Below are 14,912 nucleotides of genomic sequence, written 5' to 3'. Positions count from 1 at the left end.
AGAGAGACTCCCAGGGAAAATGAGGGCAACAAAAGTATCAATTGGATTTAGGAGGCCACTGTTTACCCAAAGAGTTTAGGTAGAATTGTTGGGAGGTGGAGCAGTTGGAGAATCAACTGTGTGGATAATGAATTGTGTTGACATGGTACATAATACGGCATTTCTGACTACATTGCAGCACACCAAGTAATTATTACCTGAAGTGCCTACCTTCAATAAGCCATCCTGTTGTTGGATGGGGAAAGGGAGGAAATAGTTATTAGCTTTACCTGTACCGTGTTTCTGAGACTCAGGTATGGACCTTCACTCCCAATTTATTATCTATGGTCTCATCTGAGACTCAGTAACTGGGTCTCCTTTGGCAGGGAGTAGAGATTGCCTGAGATTTAAAAGGGGAGGGAGATTTCTGAACTGGGGCTCTTAGATTATGACTAGGATTAGGTGCCTGAGACAGCAATGGTAAGATCAATTTGGGGCTTTATAAGGCTTCTTACGCTTTATTTACCTAATTGCTTTTTTGTTCTCTCTTGATATTCAGTGGAGTTCCAATCTGTTCGGTGGTGGAGAACGAACCTGAAAAAAGGGATCTTTGCCAGGGTAGTTTTTGGGGGCAGGGGCTGATGTGCTGCACACCCTAGTCAGGGGTATGGTTGGCTGCGGTAGTCAAGTGAGAGAGACTGTCTTAGGGAACCAGGAGAGTCTCTGTACCTCCGAAGGGTCTAGGGGTTTGTCTGGTCTGTAAGGGGCAAACACGGTGGAATTCCTTTCCAGACTTTTCTGGCCCTTGACGTCCGGCTTTGGGGTACATGCCAAAGAAAAAAAAAGCAGGGAGAGTCCACTAGCCTTGGTGACAGTTCCCCATTGCGGTTTCCCCTCCTCCACCCTTCTTTGCGAGCTCCTTCCTTCTGCCGAGTGTTCCCGCCACGTTAACCCCTGACTCGCAGCTGTACTGCCCCGGCCCTCAGCGCCACGTCCCGGGTGGGGCCTGCCTTGGCAATGCAGCCGCCCGCCCTCGAGCGACCCCTCGGGAGGGGCGGGGCAGGTGCCGACCGCAGTCAGGCCCGGTGAGCGAAGACCTCCAAGAGCTGAGGCAGCGCGTCTGCAAAGGCGTGGGGCCGCCGACTCACGAGCAAACTGCTCCGCGAGCGTGAAGGAGTGCAGGCTGCGGTGGTAGCGGGGACGGAATTGCTGCCCGCCGCGTAAGAGGCGTCCCCAGCCTCTCAACGCCCGGGGCAAGACGCCCACCGCCTGGTCGGGCTCCGCCGGAAGGGAAGACGGAAGAACCGCGCGCTCACCAGCAGGCAAGTGCCGGGCTCTCCGGTCAGGGCGCAGGGTGGGCTGGGGCCAGGCCGCTCGCACTACCTCCCATCGGAGCCGAAGGCGAGGGTGTAGGCGCTGCTGTCCCCGGGGGACCGGCCCGGCCTTTCCATCACTTGGCTTACTCTGAAGGGAAAATCCACACAGCTGGCTGCTTTTTTGTTTCATTTTGACCAGAAAACCCATTTTTGAAAAGACACCTCAGAACCATAAATAAATAGCCTAGAGTCTTAAATGCTCTAAAGAGTCCGCGTGAGCCCCTGTCAGGCATGCTGAGCCAGTGCTGGAGGCTTCTGCATAGGATTTCCTACTTGGTTTTTTGTCCAAAGCTAATTAAATAAAAATAATTTGGACTGGCACTTGTGAGCTAGTTTTCAGTATATTAGTTAGGACATCTCCAGTTTTCCACAGTAGTAATTTTTTTTTTAAAGAAAGTATTTTAAAATATTCTTACATTTACTATTTTTTTAATTATCCTTTTAATTTTGGGAAGCAAGGGTGAGAAAGGCTACATGATCTGGAGGTAAAAATACACTATTTATATAGATTTGAATTGTCATCCCCTGAACCCATATTGCACGTCTACAAAGTAGGAGAACTTGTCTTTCTCCAAGTGTTTAGTATTCCTTAGATTAGTAAGGAATACTAAAAACAAGCCTGATGGTAAGACACATTTGGGACTTTTGTTTGAAATGCATACCCCCTACCTCTGAAAGTTTTAATTTGGTAAGCTCGATTTCCAGAATCTCTATTTCTTTCATTATTATTATTTGATTTGATTTGATTTGATGTTCTGGGATACATATGCAGGACATGCAGTTTTGTTACGTAGATAAATGTATGCCATGGTGGTTTGCTGCACCTATCAGCCCATCAGTCCTCACATTTTAGTATTTTAAAGTGGTTGGTTACAAATCGAGTTAAGCAACTCCATTTTATATCTCGTTCAAATCAGAAAATAGATAAGCAAGTATAGGATATCGACACACAGTTGAAGCAAAGTGAATGTGACATGTACGTCTTACAGTATGGGACTTGAAGTATAACCATGTTTACACTGTTGAATCATGTCCACCTATCTGTTGAGTCATTTGTTCCTTATGGTATTCTTAAAACATATTCATTTAACAAATATCTGCTGTTAAATCTCGTCTTTAATCCTCCCTAGACCACACATCCGCTTCTCTTTATAACAAACAAAAAATCCTCGTTGAAAGATTTGCCTCTACGTCTCTATTTTCATTTCCTCTGTTTCTTCCTACCTGCTCTCATCTGAGGCTTTTTGTCCCCCTTAACCCCTGCATGGTCCTGACGTTGCCAATGACTGCGAAATCCAATGTCTGTGCACAGTTCTCATTTTTCCTGACCCCTCAGTAGCATTTGATCACTCCCTCCTCCTTAATATTCTTTCTTCTTCACTAATGTTCTTCACTAATATTCTTTCTCCTTCAATTGGCTTCCAGGTTACCACATTCTCCTGCATTTCATTTTGCTTCATTGTGTTGCCAGGCTTCCCCACCACTAAATGTCAGTGTGCCACAGAGTTCAGTTCTTGGCCATACTGCGTCCCAAGGCAATTTCTATCCCAAGCCGTATTCTTTGGCTATAAATAACATCTATAAGTTGATGACTTCCAAAATTTTATTTCTAACTTTACTTCTCTTCTGAGATCCAGATGTGTATATCCATCTGTTTACTGAGCATCTCCACTTGGAAATCTGATAAGCATTTAAATTTAGTATGGACAGACAGAACTCCTGATGCCACACCCATCAAGTCCTCCCTCTGTTTCCCCTCAATATCTCAATAAACTGCCTCAGTTACTGCCATTCAAGTAGGCTGGAATTCTAGGAAATTACTCTTGACTTCTCTTTTTAGGTCAGACCCTGCATCCAAGCATCCAACAAATTCTGTTGACTCTACCTTAAACAGAAGATCCCAAATCTGCCCACCTCTCCCTTCCTCTCTAAGCTAAGCCACAGTCCTCTCCTACCCACATGATTGAGAAGTCTCTGCTTCTACCCTTGCTCCTGTACAGTATTTTCCAAATAGCAGTGATTTTTGTTATACATACTCATTTCATTTCCTTCAAAACCTTCTAGTGACTTCTCATCAGAATCACACACACACACACACACACACACACACACACAAGACTTACAATGGCTTTAAAGCCCTGTGTGATCTAGCCTGTGACTACTTCTCTGAAGTCATCTGACTTCCCTCTCGCCCACTCCACTGTAGTAACACTGATTGTGCTGCTGTTGCCTTTGCCTGCAGCAGGTCTCTGCTAGACCATTGCTCACTGTACTCCCTCTCTATTTAAATGGAAATCATGTTAACATAATTGATATTTAAAAATATAAAGCCTAGAAAATGAATATTTACTAAAAACCTATTTTTTCAGATTTTATGATCATTGTTCAAAAAGGTGAACATGTATGTGTATATATGTGTACATGTGAAGAACATATATGAGTTCTTCACGTATATATGAAAGAATATACATATATACACATTTATATATTTTTATGCATATACCATTCACAGAGTGTCAGTGTTAACTTTTTAGTATTTACTTGGCCCTTGAACAACGCGGGTTTATGTTATGTGGGTCCCCTCATATGTGGACTTTCTCCAACCAAACGTGGATTGAAAATGCAGTATTCCAGGATGCAAAACCACATATGGAGGGGTGACTTTTTGTATAGGCAGGCTCTGCAGGCTGACTGTGGGACTTGAGTGTGCTTGGATTTTGGTATATGCAGGGGTCTTGGAACCTCTGGAATCAGTCTTCCCTATCCCTAAGTATAACGAGAGATGACTGTACTTCTTTCCAATCTATTTTCTCTGGATTTTGTTTAACAAAGCTGAGATCATATTCTATATACTATTTTATAGCCAGTATTTTTAACTTTAATTACATTTCATTTTATTTTTGTGTCATAAGAAGTGTTTTCTCATGTCATTAAAATACAAGATTCATAAACATTTTTAATGGTTTAATAGGATTCAGTCATATAATGTGACATAATATTGTCATTCACCAGTTTTGGGATATTTTGATTTTTACCTCCAATGGAATTTTGACTGGCTTATGATACTACATACAAGATCTCTTATGGTAATAAAATATAGTCATATAACTCATACTTCAAATTTACAAAAAAAAGTCTCCATAGATTGCATGATAAGAGAAAGCTAAGCAGTTTGAGAAACTGACAAAAAGGCCTGTCCACCTAGACAACAGACAGAGAGAGTGGGGCTCTTTAAAAGAAAGTAACATTTATTCAGAAATGGGCATTGAAGTGAAAATATGTGTGCCATAGTAAATTGTGTGTACTCAGGAAAGTAAAGGCAGACAAAGATTTTAAAAGTAAAGATGAGGACGTCTACATAATTGTTTTGAGATAATTATTTTTGGCTACATGGATAAATAACAAGGGTGGCACCAGTCTGAAGTTGGACAGGAAGTTGCTGGTCAGATGTTCTTGCAGAAGTATTTTTTCTATAGGACTATGATGGCATTTGTGCAAGGTTCTGGTTTTTGTGGAGACTTTTTTGATAGTTCTGGTTACTAGGCATTTGTGTATAAGAACCTTTGCTTCATGGCCTTCCCTGGCTCTCTGATTATCCAGTTTTTTAACACTAGTGACTCCATTTTGATTCTGACAACTCTCACAGACCCATGAAGACCCATGTGCAGGGAGCTGGAGGAACAAACTGTAAAAAAGCATAAGATGAGGTTGAAGCTGAAGGAGTCAGGCTATGCAGGGTGTTATTTGCCATATCAAGCAATTTTTATACCAAGCACAGTAGGAAGCCAATGCAGGGTTATAAATGGAAGTAACTCAGACAGATGTTTTGAAAGATCATCCTGGCTGTTGAGAGGAGAATGGGTTAGACTGACTGAAAGTAGGTGACCAATTAGGAGGCAGTGCAGAAGACCAGGGTAGAGACATTGATCTAGAATGAAAATGTGCTAGAGAGGAAATGAAACAATTTGAGATTGTCTTTTAGGGTTAGATACACAGGATTTGGTCATCACTTGGAAGTGCAGGAATAGGAGAGTAAGAGGAAGGTGTCATGGATACCCCAGGTTTTGGGTCGTGACAGGACAAATGATAATGCCATTTACCATGATGGAGAAGTCTGGGAAAATGAGGTGGAAGCTACCTTCCAGGCCAGCAAGTAAGACAAATTAAGAGTGCTGTGCAATACATGTTATAAGAGATGTGAACCAGATATTATGTGTATACAGAGGATGAGTACTTAATTCAACTTGGAGATAAAAGGAAATGCAATCCTTGAGTAGTGTCTTGAATCATAAAAAGGAGCTATTCGTGTAGATGGTTGAGGAAGGGTATATTCTAAGATGGAACATGGAGGCAAGACATGACATTTGGAAAAACTGTAAGTAAGTGGATATTGGAACTCTGAAGAGTAATATAGTAGGAGCAAACGTTATAGATAAAAGGAGAGATTATATCCTAGAGGGCCTAGAATGTTATTCTAATAAGAGAGAGTTTTTCTTGAAGGCATTAGGGTATTATCAAAGGGGTCTTTAAGCAAGAGAAAAACAGGATCAGTTTTCCATTGCAGAAAGATCTTTCTAGAAATGATGTAAAGGGGAAGAGACTGGAGACAATGAAACCAGTTGGATATTATGGGAATTTGTAATCCTCGAAGGAGGAATAATATAGGTCTTGAACTAAAGCGTACACAGGGAATGGAGAGAATGGGAAAAGAGACAGATATATTTAGGAGACAGTGTTATTAGTAGGACTTAAAGTTTAGTGAGTGGAGTTGTGGGGTTTGTTTGAATGGATGGAAGAATATGAGAATGATTTCTAGGTTTCTGTCTTGATAGGTAGAGAGGATATTAGTATCATTGACTGAGGCAGAGAAGATTGAGGAGGAAAGATTGATTGGCTGATTGATTGATCCATCTGTCTGTCCATTTGCCCTACACTTATTTAGTACCTATTACGGCCCAGTTACTGTTAGATTGACCCAGTAAGCAAACTTTGGTCAACAGAGGGAATGACTGTACCAAAGCCCAGTTTGATATCTGTCACTCATATTAGTTCTTGTGGCCCAGCCTCTATTGGAATCATGTCAAAGTAGTGTGCAGAGTCAGGGGTGCTACAAACCTAGAGAAAGGAGTGCTGTTTGGAAACAAGTCACAGACTGAACTGAGTCTGTATCCATCATCTCAGATGGGGATGAGCTTGTCTCTAAAAAAAATCTCCTAAAGTCTTGATATGCCTTTAGCCATCATTTATTTCAGTTCATCCAATTGTTAGTCAGTCCTCCTTTCAGGCTGCAAGGGTATTTATGGTACCTTCTTAATGCCAAAGGATTTTCACCAATTTCTAATTGCCTGCTATTTGTATTCTCTTTTTCTTTGATCATTTCCTGAAGGTACTTTTAGCCAAAACATCCATCATATATTTTTTTCCAACAGATCTAGCCACTATCACTTTTATGTAGTCGTTATGTGTGAAAACTGTTCGCAAGCAAATGACATTTTGGCACACAATATAAGCACCTTGTCAAGCTGCCATTCAGACTAAGGAAAACTTAGTAAGTTGAATAATTTTGTGTTTTCTGGCTGAGAGCCAGTGATAGAACTTAGTCTCCTAAACTGACTGATGTACTAGCAAAAAATATGTAACTCCACTATTTGGTATTTAAACGGACATACTCACATACATTTATTTATTTAAAATTATAAAAAGACATCTAAGACCAAACAGTGCTCCCATGAATTGCTATTGCATAGAAAGGCACACAACCATATGTGTGTTTGGGTGTATGTGAATCGGTATGTATACATACATATACTTTTAAGCAACCATATGCAAAGATGCACAAATTCAGTGTAATTTTAACACAGAATTGGGGTCATACTGTAAGTATTTTAATATATTTTGATTTGAGCATTTTAAAAAATAAGTAGACAATGTTATAAAGGTCATTTCAGTCAGAGGAAACACATTTCAGGCATGTGTGAAGTTACTGAGCTGAAAAGCCTGGGCATCCTGGCAGAAGAGAAAAGACCAAGCACGATACTCACATTTTTGAAAAACGTTTTTATGTAGTAATAACATAAAACACAACAGTGCATAGAGCAACGTATGTAGTTGAATAAATAAAAAACCAATCACCCATGTAACCATTTTCTGGTGCGCAGTCATTTTTCCCAAAGATTGTGTTTTCCCCACTACTCTGCAGTACCTCTTTTGTTGTACATCAGGTGTCCATAAATGTGTGGATCTGTTTCAGAGCACCTTATGCCATTCTATTAGCAATTTGTCTAACATTTTGCCATATCACATTGTCTTCATTGTTGTAACTTTATAGTAAGTGTTGATGCCCAATAAAGCAAGTCCTCCCATCTTATTCTTCCAAGTGTAAGACTGTTCTTACCCTTTATATTTCCATAGAAATACTGGAATTGAACCTGTAAAACCCAACTAACAAAGTCTTGAGATTTTGATTGGTATGGCATTGAATATATAGATCAATTTAGAGAGAATTGACATCTTTACTATATTGAATATTTCAAATAATAAACATGATATATATGTGCATTTATTTAGTATTTTCCTTTCAAATTTTATCTCACTAATATTTTATAGTTTTCTGTGTGGAAATTTTGCCCCCTTTTTTGGTTAGATGTATGCCCAACTATTTGACATGTTTTGATCTATTGAAAAATGACATTTTTTTGTAATTTTATTTTTTATCTTTATTACTGTATTCAAAAAAAACAAATTATTTGTGTTGATCTTACAACATCCAGTGTTCTTGCTAAACTTTCTTATATTTTAGTAGTTTTGGTAATTTATGAATTTTCAGATGATAGAAGTCCCTTTTATTTCCAGTTTGCTAAGAGTTTTTATAATGAATGGATATTGAATTTTATGAAAAGATTTTTATACTTTATTGTCAGTGTGATTACTTAGATTGGTTGATTTTTTTTTTTTTTTTTTTTTTTTTTTGCGACAGAATCTCACTCTGTCACCCAGGCTTGAGTGCAGTGTTGGGATCTCAGCTCACTGCAACCTCCGCCTCCTGGATTCAAGCGATTCTCCTACCTCAGCCACCTGAGTAGCTGGGATTACAAGCATGCACTACCACACCTGGCTAATTTTTGTATTTTTAGTAGAGATGGGGTTTCGCAATGTTGGCCAGCCTGGTCTTGAACTCCTGACCTCAAATTGATCTGCCTACCTTGGCCTCCCAAAGTGCTGGGATTACAGGCATGAGCCATGACACATAGCCACATTGATTGATTTTTATTTGTTAGATCAACCTTATATTTCTAAAATAAACCCAACTTGGTTGTGATGTATTACCCTTTTTATAAAAAGAATCCATTTTGTCATATTTTGTTTGTGATTTTTGAAGTAATAATCATGATGAGTTAGATTGATCTGTAATTTTCCTTTTTGTAATGTTCACATCAGTTCTTGGTGTCATGGTTATGCTGGCTTCATAAACATGGGTTGGGGAGTGTTTCTTCTTTTTTAATCATCTTGTTTTATTATTTTTTTCTTTACATATTTGATAGACTTCCCTCGCTACCATTTAAACCTGGAGTTTTCTTTGTGGGGAAATTTCCAATTATGAATTTATGTCTTTAATAATAATTGAGAGAGAAAATTAGGAAGAATAGCTAATGGATACTGGACTTGATACCTAGGTGATGGGATGATCTGTGCAGCGAAGCATCTTGGCACACATTTACCTTTGTAATAATCCTGCATATTTTGTAAATGTACCTCTGAAGGTAAAAGTTGAAAAAAAATAATTGAATTCAGGTTATTTCTTCTGTTTCTGTTTTGAAAACTTGTCTGTTTCTAGGAATGTGTTTATTTCATCTCAGTTTTCACTTTTTATATATGGTTGCTCATAATCTTTTATTACATTTTAATGTCTGCAAGATCATCACTGAGGTCCCATTTTCATTTCTGACATTGGTTATTTGTGCTTTCTTTCACTGTGTATATGACTGTAGATTAGCAGCTATTTTCTTTCAGCACTTTAAAACTATCATTATTTCTCTTGAGAAACATTCTTATTGTTGCATCTTTGAAGGTAATCTATTTTCACTTGCCTTTTTTAAGATTTTTTTCTTTGTTGTTGGCTCTTAGAAGTTTTACTGTGTTGAAGCTAGATGTGCTTTTCTTTTTATTTATTTTCTTTGAGGCACATAGGACATAAAAAAATGTGTGATTTGATGTCTTTCTTCAATATTGCAAAGTCTTCACATTATCTCTTAAATTACTGCTTTGGTTTAATTATCTCGCTTTTCATTTGGGACTCCAATTTACACACATTTTTTATACCTTCTAATTATATGTTGTCATGTATAGCTTTTACCTGCTTTCTTGTATTTTCCATTCTTTTTTTTCCTCTGCTATATTCTGAAGGGTTTTTTCTAGCTTGTTTTCTAGTTCATGAGTTCCTTCTTCTGCTGATCTAATTTAATGATAAATCCACCCATTAGTTCTTAATTTCAATTATTATGTTTTTCAATTTTAGATTTCTTTTTTTTCTTAAGTTTGCAGTTATTTGACAAAATTCTCCATCTTTCCTTCCCTTGTGCAATCACAGTTATTAATAAAAGTTTGAAATCCACATAGATTTATTTCTATTGTTAGCTGCTTTGCTGGTTTTCTTGTTTTCTTCCAGAGAGTATTTAATTTTTGCTTCTGCCAGGTTCCTAGTAGCAGTAACAGTCTGTGATCACTTTAATCAGATTTCAGCAATGGGGATTATTAAAAAGAAGGGTTACATTCTTGGGGGGATCAATCTGTTTTTAGATCACCCTTACACCTAGGGTATAGCTTTCAGGGTCCCAACCCAAAGCACATGACTGGATCACACCTTTGTCTCACTAACCATGAGGGGCTGTCAAAAAGCACAGCACTAGCTTTCCTCTTCTGGAATTGGAAAACACTCTAGGAGGAGAGTCATCTCTGGGTTTCTGTCTTCTGGATTTGGGTTCCATAATTCTTGACTATGTCATTAGTTCTATGTGCTTCAAGCCTTTTATATATATATTTTTTGTCCAGCTTTTCTAGTTGCCCTTAGCAGTAGCATTGATCCAACTTACCTAGTCCACCAGTACTAGAAGTGGAAGCTGCAAATAGCCACATTTTGATATTTAAAAAACAGGCCAAGAAAGAGCATTTAGTAAAGGAGACTGAGAAGGAGGAGATGAGAGAGAGAGAGACAGAGACATGATGCTGTAGTTAAATGGATCTTGGGAAACGCCTTTAGTGACTTTAAAGCCATAATAGAGAATTAAAGAACTTTTCATAGGGGTTATTTCCTCTTTCCATTGTAGCCTATATCTTTGGAGGAGAAAGAAAGTAAGATGATAGTTCTAAAGGGAAAGATATTAAATAGGTACAACATGCAAGTAAAAGCAGGAGAGCAAAAGTAGAAACAGAAGAGCCTGATAAATCTTAAAGAAAACTGTCAGCAGCTCAGACATCTGTATACATCTGTATGCTAATAGATAGGATATGGATGGGTAATAAAGTAAACTTGAGTTTTTAATGCAATGTATCCCTGAAAGGATTTTCCTTGTTAAAAAAAGAAAAGAAAAACCAAAGCAATATAGAAAATGTACGTTAGTATTGCTTTCTTTCTTTTTTTTTTTTTATTGCATTTTAGGTTTTGGGGTACATGTGAAAAACATGCAAGGTTGTTGCATAGGTGCATACGTGGCAGTGTGATTTGCTGCCTTCCTCCCCTTCACCCATATCTGGCATTTCTCCCCATGCTATCCCTCCCCAACTCCCCACCCCCCCGCTGTCCCCCCCCACTCCCCCACAATAGACCCCCGTGTATAGTGCTCCCCTCACTGTGTCCATGTGTTCTCCTTGTTCAACACCCGCCTATGAGTGAGAACATGTGGTGTTTGATTTTGTGTTCTTGTGTCAGTTTGCTGAGAATGATGGTTTCCAGGTTCATCCATGTCCCTACAAAGGACGCGAACTCCTTGTTTTTAATGGCTGCATAATATTCCATGGTGTATATGTGCCACATTTTTCCTGTCCAGTCTATCATCGATGGGCATTTGGGTTGGTTCCAGGTCTTTGCTATTGTAAACTGTGCTGCAATGAACATTCGTGTGCATGTGTCCTTATAGTAGAACGATTTATAATCCTTTGGATATATGCCCAGTAATGGGATTGCTGGGTCAAATGGAATTTCTATTTCTAGGTCCTTGAGGAATCGCCACACTGTTTTCCATAATGGTTGGACTAATTTACACTCCCACCAACAGTGTAAAAGTGTTCCTATTTCTCCACATCCTCTCCAGCATCTGTTGTCTCCAGATTTTTTAATGATTGCCATTCTAACTGGTGTGAGATGGTATCTCAATGTAGTTTTGATTTGCATTTCTCTAATGGCCAGTGATGATGAGCATTTTTTCATATGCTTGTTGACCTCATGTATGTCTTCTTTTGTAAAGTATCTGTTCATATCCTTCGCCCACTTTTGAATGGGCTTGTTTGTTTTTTTCTTGTAAATCTTTTTTAGCTCATTGTAAATTCTGGATATCAGCCCTTTGTCAGATGGGTAGGCTGCAAAAATTTTTTCCCATTCTGTTGGTTGCCGATTCACTCTAGTGACTGTTTCTTTTGCTGTGCAGAAGCTGTGGAGTTTGATTAGGTCCCATTTGTCTATTTTGGCTTTTGTTGCCAATGCTTTTGGTGTTTTGGTCATGAAGTCCTTGCCTACGCCTATGTCCTGAATGGTTTTGCCTAGGTTTCCTTCTAGTGATTTTATAGTGTTAGGTCTTATGTTTAAGTCTTTAATCCATCTGGAGTCAATTTTAGTGTAAGGTATCAGGAAGGGGTCGAGTTTCTGCTTTCTGCCTATGGCTAGCCAGTTTTCCCAACACCACTTATTGAACAGGGAATCCTTTCCCCATTGCTTGTTTTTATCAGGTTTGTCAAAGATCGGCTGGTTGTAGATATGTTGTGTTGCCTCCGATGCCTCTGTTCTGTTCCATTGGTCTATATCTCTGTTTTGGTACCAGTACCATGCTGTTTTGATTACTGTAGCCTTGTAGTAGAGTTTGATGTCTGGTAGTGTGATGCCTCCCGCTTTGTTCTTTTTGCTTAGAATTGACTTGGCCATGCGGGCTCTCTTCTGGTTCCATATGAAGTTTAAGGTGGTTTTTTCCAGTTCTGTGAAGAAGGTCATTGGTAGCTTGATGGGGATAGCATTGAATCTGTATATTACTTTGGGCAGTATGGCCATTTTCACGATATTGATTCTTCCTAACCATGAACATGGAATGTTTCTCCATCTGTTTGTGTCCTCTCTTATTTCGTTGAGTAGTGGTTTGTAGTTCTCCTTGAAGAGGTCCTTTACATTCCTTGTTAGTTGTATTCCTAGGTATTTTATTCTCTTTGTAGCAATTGTGAATGGCAGTTCGTTCTTGATTTGGCTCTCTTTAAGTCTGTTATTGGTGTATAGGAATGCTTGTGACTTTTGCACGTTGATTTTGTATCCTGAGACTTTGCTGAAGTTGCTTATCAGTTTTAGGAGATTTTGGGCTGAGATGATGGGGTCTTCTAGATATACAATCATGTCGTCTGCAAATAGAGACAATTTGACTTCCTCCTTTCCTAATTGAATACCCTTTATTTCTTTTTCTTGCCTGATTGCTCTGGCTAGAACTTCCAGTACTATATTGAATAGGAGTGGTGAGAGAGGGCATCCTTGTCTAGTGCCAGATTTCAAAGGGAATGCTTCCAGTTTTTGCCCATTCAGTATGATATTGGCTGTCGGTTTGTTGTAAATAGCTTTTATTATTTTGAGATACGTTCCGTCGATACCTAGTTTATTGAGGGTTTTTAGCATAAAGGGCTGTTGAATTTTGTCGAAGGCCTTCTCTGCATCGATTGAGATAATCATGTGGTTTTTGTCTTTGGTTCTGTTTATGTGGTGAATTACATTTATAGACTTGCGTATATTGAGCCAGCCTTGCATCCCCGGGATGAATCCTACTTGATCATGGTGGATAAGCTTTTTGATGTGTTGTTGTAATCGGCTTGCCAGTATTTTATTGAAGATTTTTGCATCTATGTTCATCATGGATATTGGCCTGTAGTTTTCTTTTCTTGTTGAGTCTCTGCCAGGTTTTGGTATTAGGATGATGTTGGTCTCATAAAATGATTTGGGAAGGATTCCCTCTTTTTGGATTATTTGGAATAGTTTCAGTAGGAATGGTATCAGTTCCTCTTTGTATGTCTGGTAGAATTCTGCTGTGAACCCATCTGGACCTGGGCTTTTTTTGGGTGGTAGGCTCTTAATTGCTGCCTCGACTTCAGACCTTGTTATTGGTCTATTCAGGGTTTCGACTTCTTCCTGGTTTAGGCTTGGGAGGAGGCAGCTGTCCAGGAATTTATCCATTTCCTCCAGGTTTTCTAGTTTATGTGCATAGAGTTGTTTGTAATAATCTCTGATGGTGGTTTGAATTTCTGTGGGATCTGTGGTGATATCCCCTTTATCATTTTTTATTGCATCTATTTGGTTATTCTCTCTTTTCTTTTTTATTAGTCTGGCTAGTGGTCTGTCTATTTTGTTGATCTTTTCAAAAAACCAGCTCCTGGATTTATTGATTTTTTGTAGGGTTTTTTGTGTCTCTATCTCCTTCAATTCTGCTTTGATCTTAGTTATTTCTTGTCTTCTGCTAGGTTTTTAGTTTTTTTGATCTTGCTCCTCTAGCTCTTTCAATTTTGACGATAGGGTGTCAATTTTAGATCTCTCCTTTCTTCTCATGTGGGCACTTATTGCTATATATTTTCCTCTAGAGACTGCTTTAAATGTGTCCCAGAGATTCTGGTATGTGGTGTCTTCATTCTTGTTGGTTTCGAAGAACGTCTTTATTTCTGCCTTCATTTCATTGTTTATCCAGTCAACATTCAGGAGAAAGTTGTTCATTTTCCATGAGGCTGTGCGGTTCTGGTTTGGTTTCTGAATTCTGAGTTCTAACTTGATTGCACTGTGGTCTGAGAGACTGTTTGTTATGGTTTCCGTTCTTTTGCATTTGCTGAGGAGTGATTTACTTCCAATTATGTGGTCAATTTTAGAGTAGGTGTGATGTGGTGCTGAGAAGAATGTATATTCTGTGGATTTGGGGTGGAGAGTTCTGTAAATGTCTATTAGGTTTGCTTGTTCCAGGTCTGAGTTCAAGTCCTGGATATCCTTATTAATTTTCTGTCTCGTTGATCTGTCTAATATTGACAATGGTGTGTTGAAGTCTCCCACTATTATTGTGTGGGAGTCTAAGTCTCTTTGTAAGTCTTTAAGAACTTGCCTTATGTATCTGGGTGCTCCTGTATTAGGTGCATATATATTTAGGATCGTTAGCTCTTCTTGCTGCATTGATCCTTTTACCATTATGTAATGTCCTTCTTTGTCTCTTTTGATCTTTGTTGCTTTAAAGTCTATTTTATCAGAGATGAGAATTGCAACTCCTGCTTTTTTTTGCTCTCCATTTGCTTGGTAAATCTTCCTCCATCCCTTTATTTTGAGCCTTTGTGTATCCTTGCATG

The 14,912-nt window shown here is 38.8% G+C and overlaps 1 protein-coding gene across 1 annotated transcript in view; it reads left to right on the top strand.

The window, feature by feature from the left end:
• The first annotated feature begins 1,156 nt into the window (after positions 1-1,156).
• TICAM2 (TIR domain containing adaptor molecule 2) overlaps positions 1,157-14,912 on the top strand; it is a 28,957-nt gene continuing 15,201 nt past the window's right edge. Inside the window, exon 1 of the mRNA XM_064376227.1 lies at positions 1,157-1,301. The gene's annotated coding sequence lies outside the window, so the exon portion shown is untranslated. The remainder of the gene's footprint in view (positions 1,302-14,912) is intronic.

Source organism: Aotus nancymaae, unplaced genomic scaffold (assembly GCF_030222135.1).
Source record: "Aotus nancymaae isolate 86718 unplaced genomic scaffold, 86718_ANA_hifiasm-v0.15.2.pri h1tg000014l, whole genome shotgun sequence".
Classification (NCBI taxonomy): Eukaryota; Metazoa; Chordata; class Mammalia; order Primates; family Aotidae; genus Aotus; species Aotus nancymaae.
The sequence above is the reverse complement of the archived record's forward strand: the minus strand, read 5'-3'. Positions and strand labels throughout refer to the sequence as shown.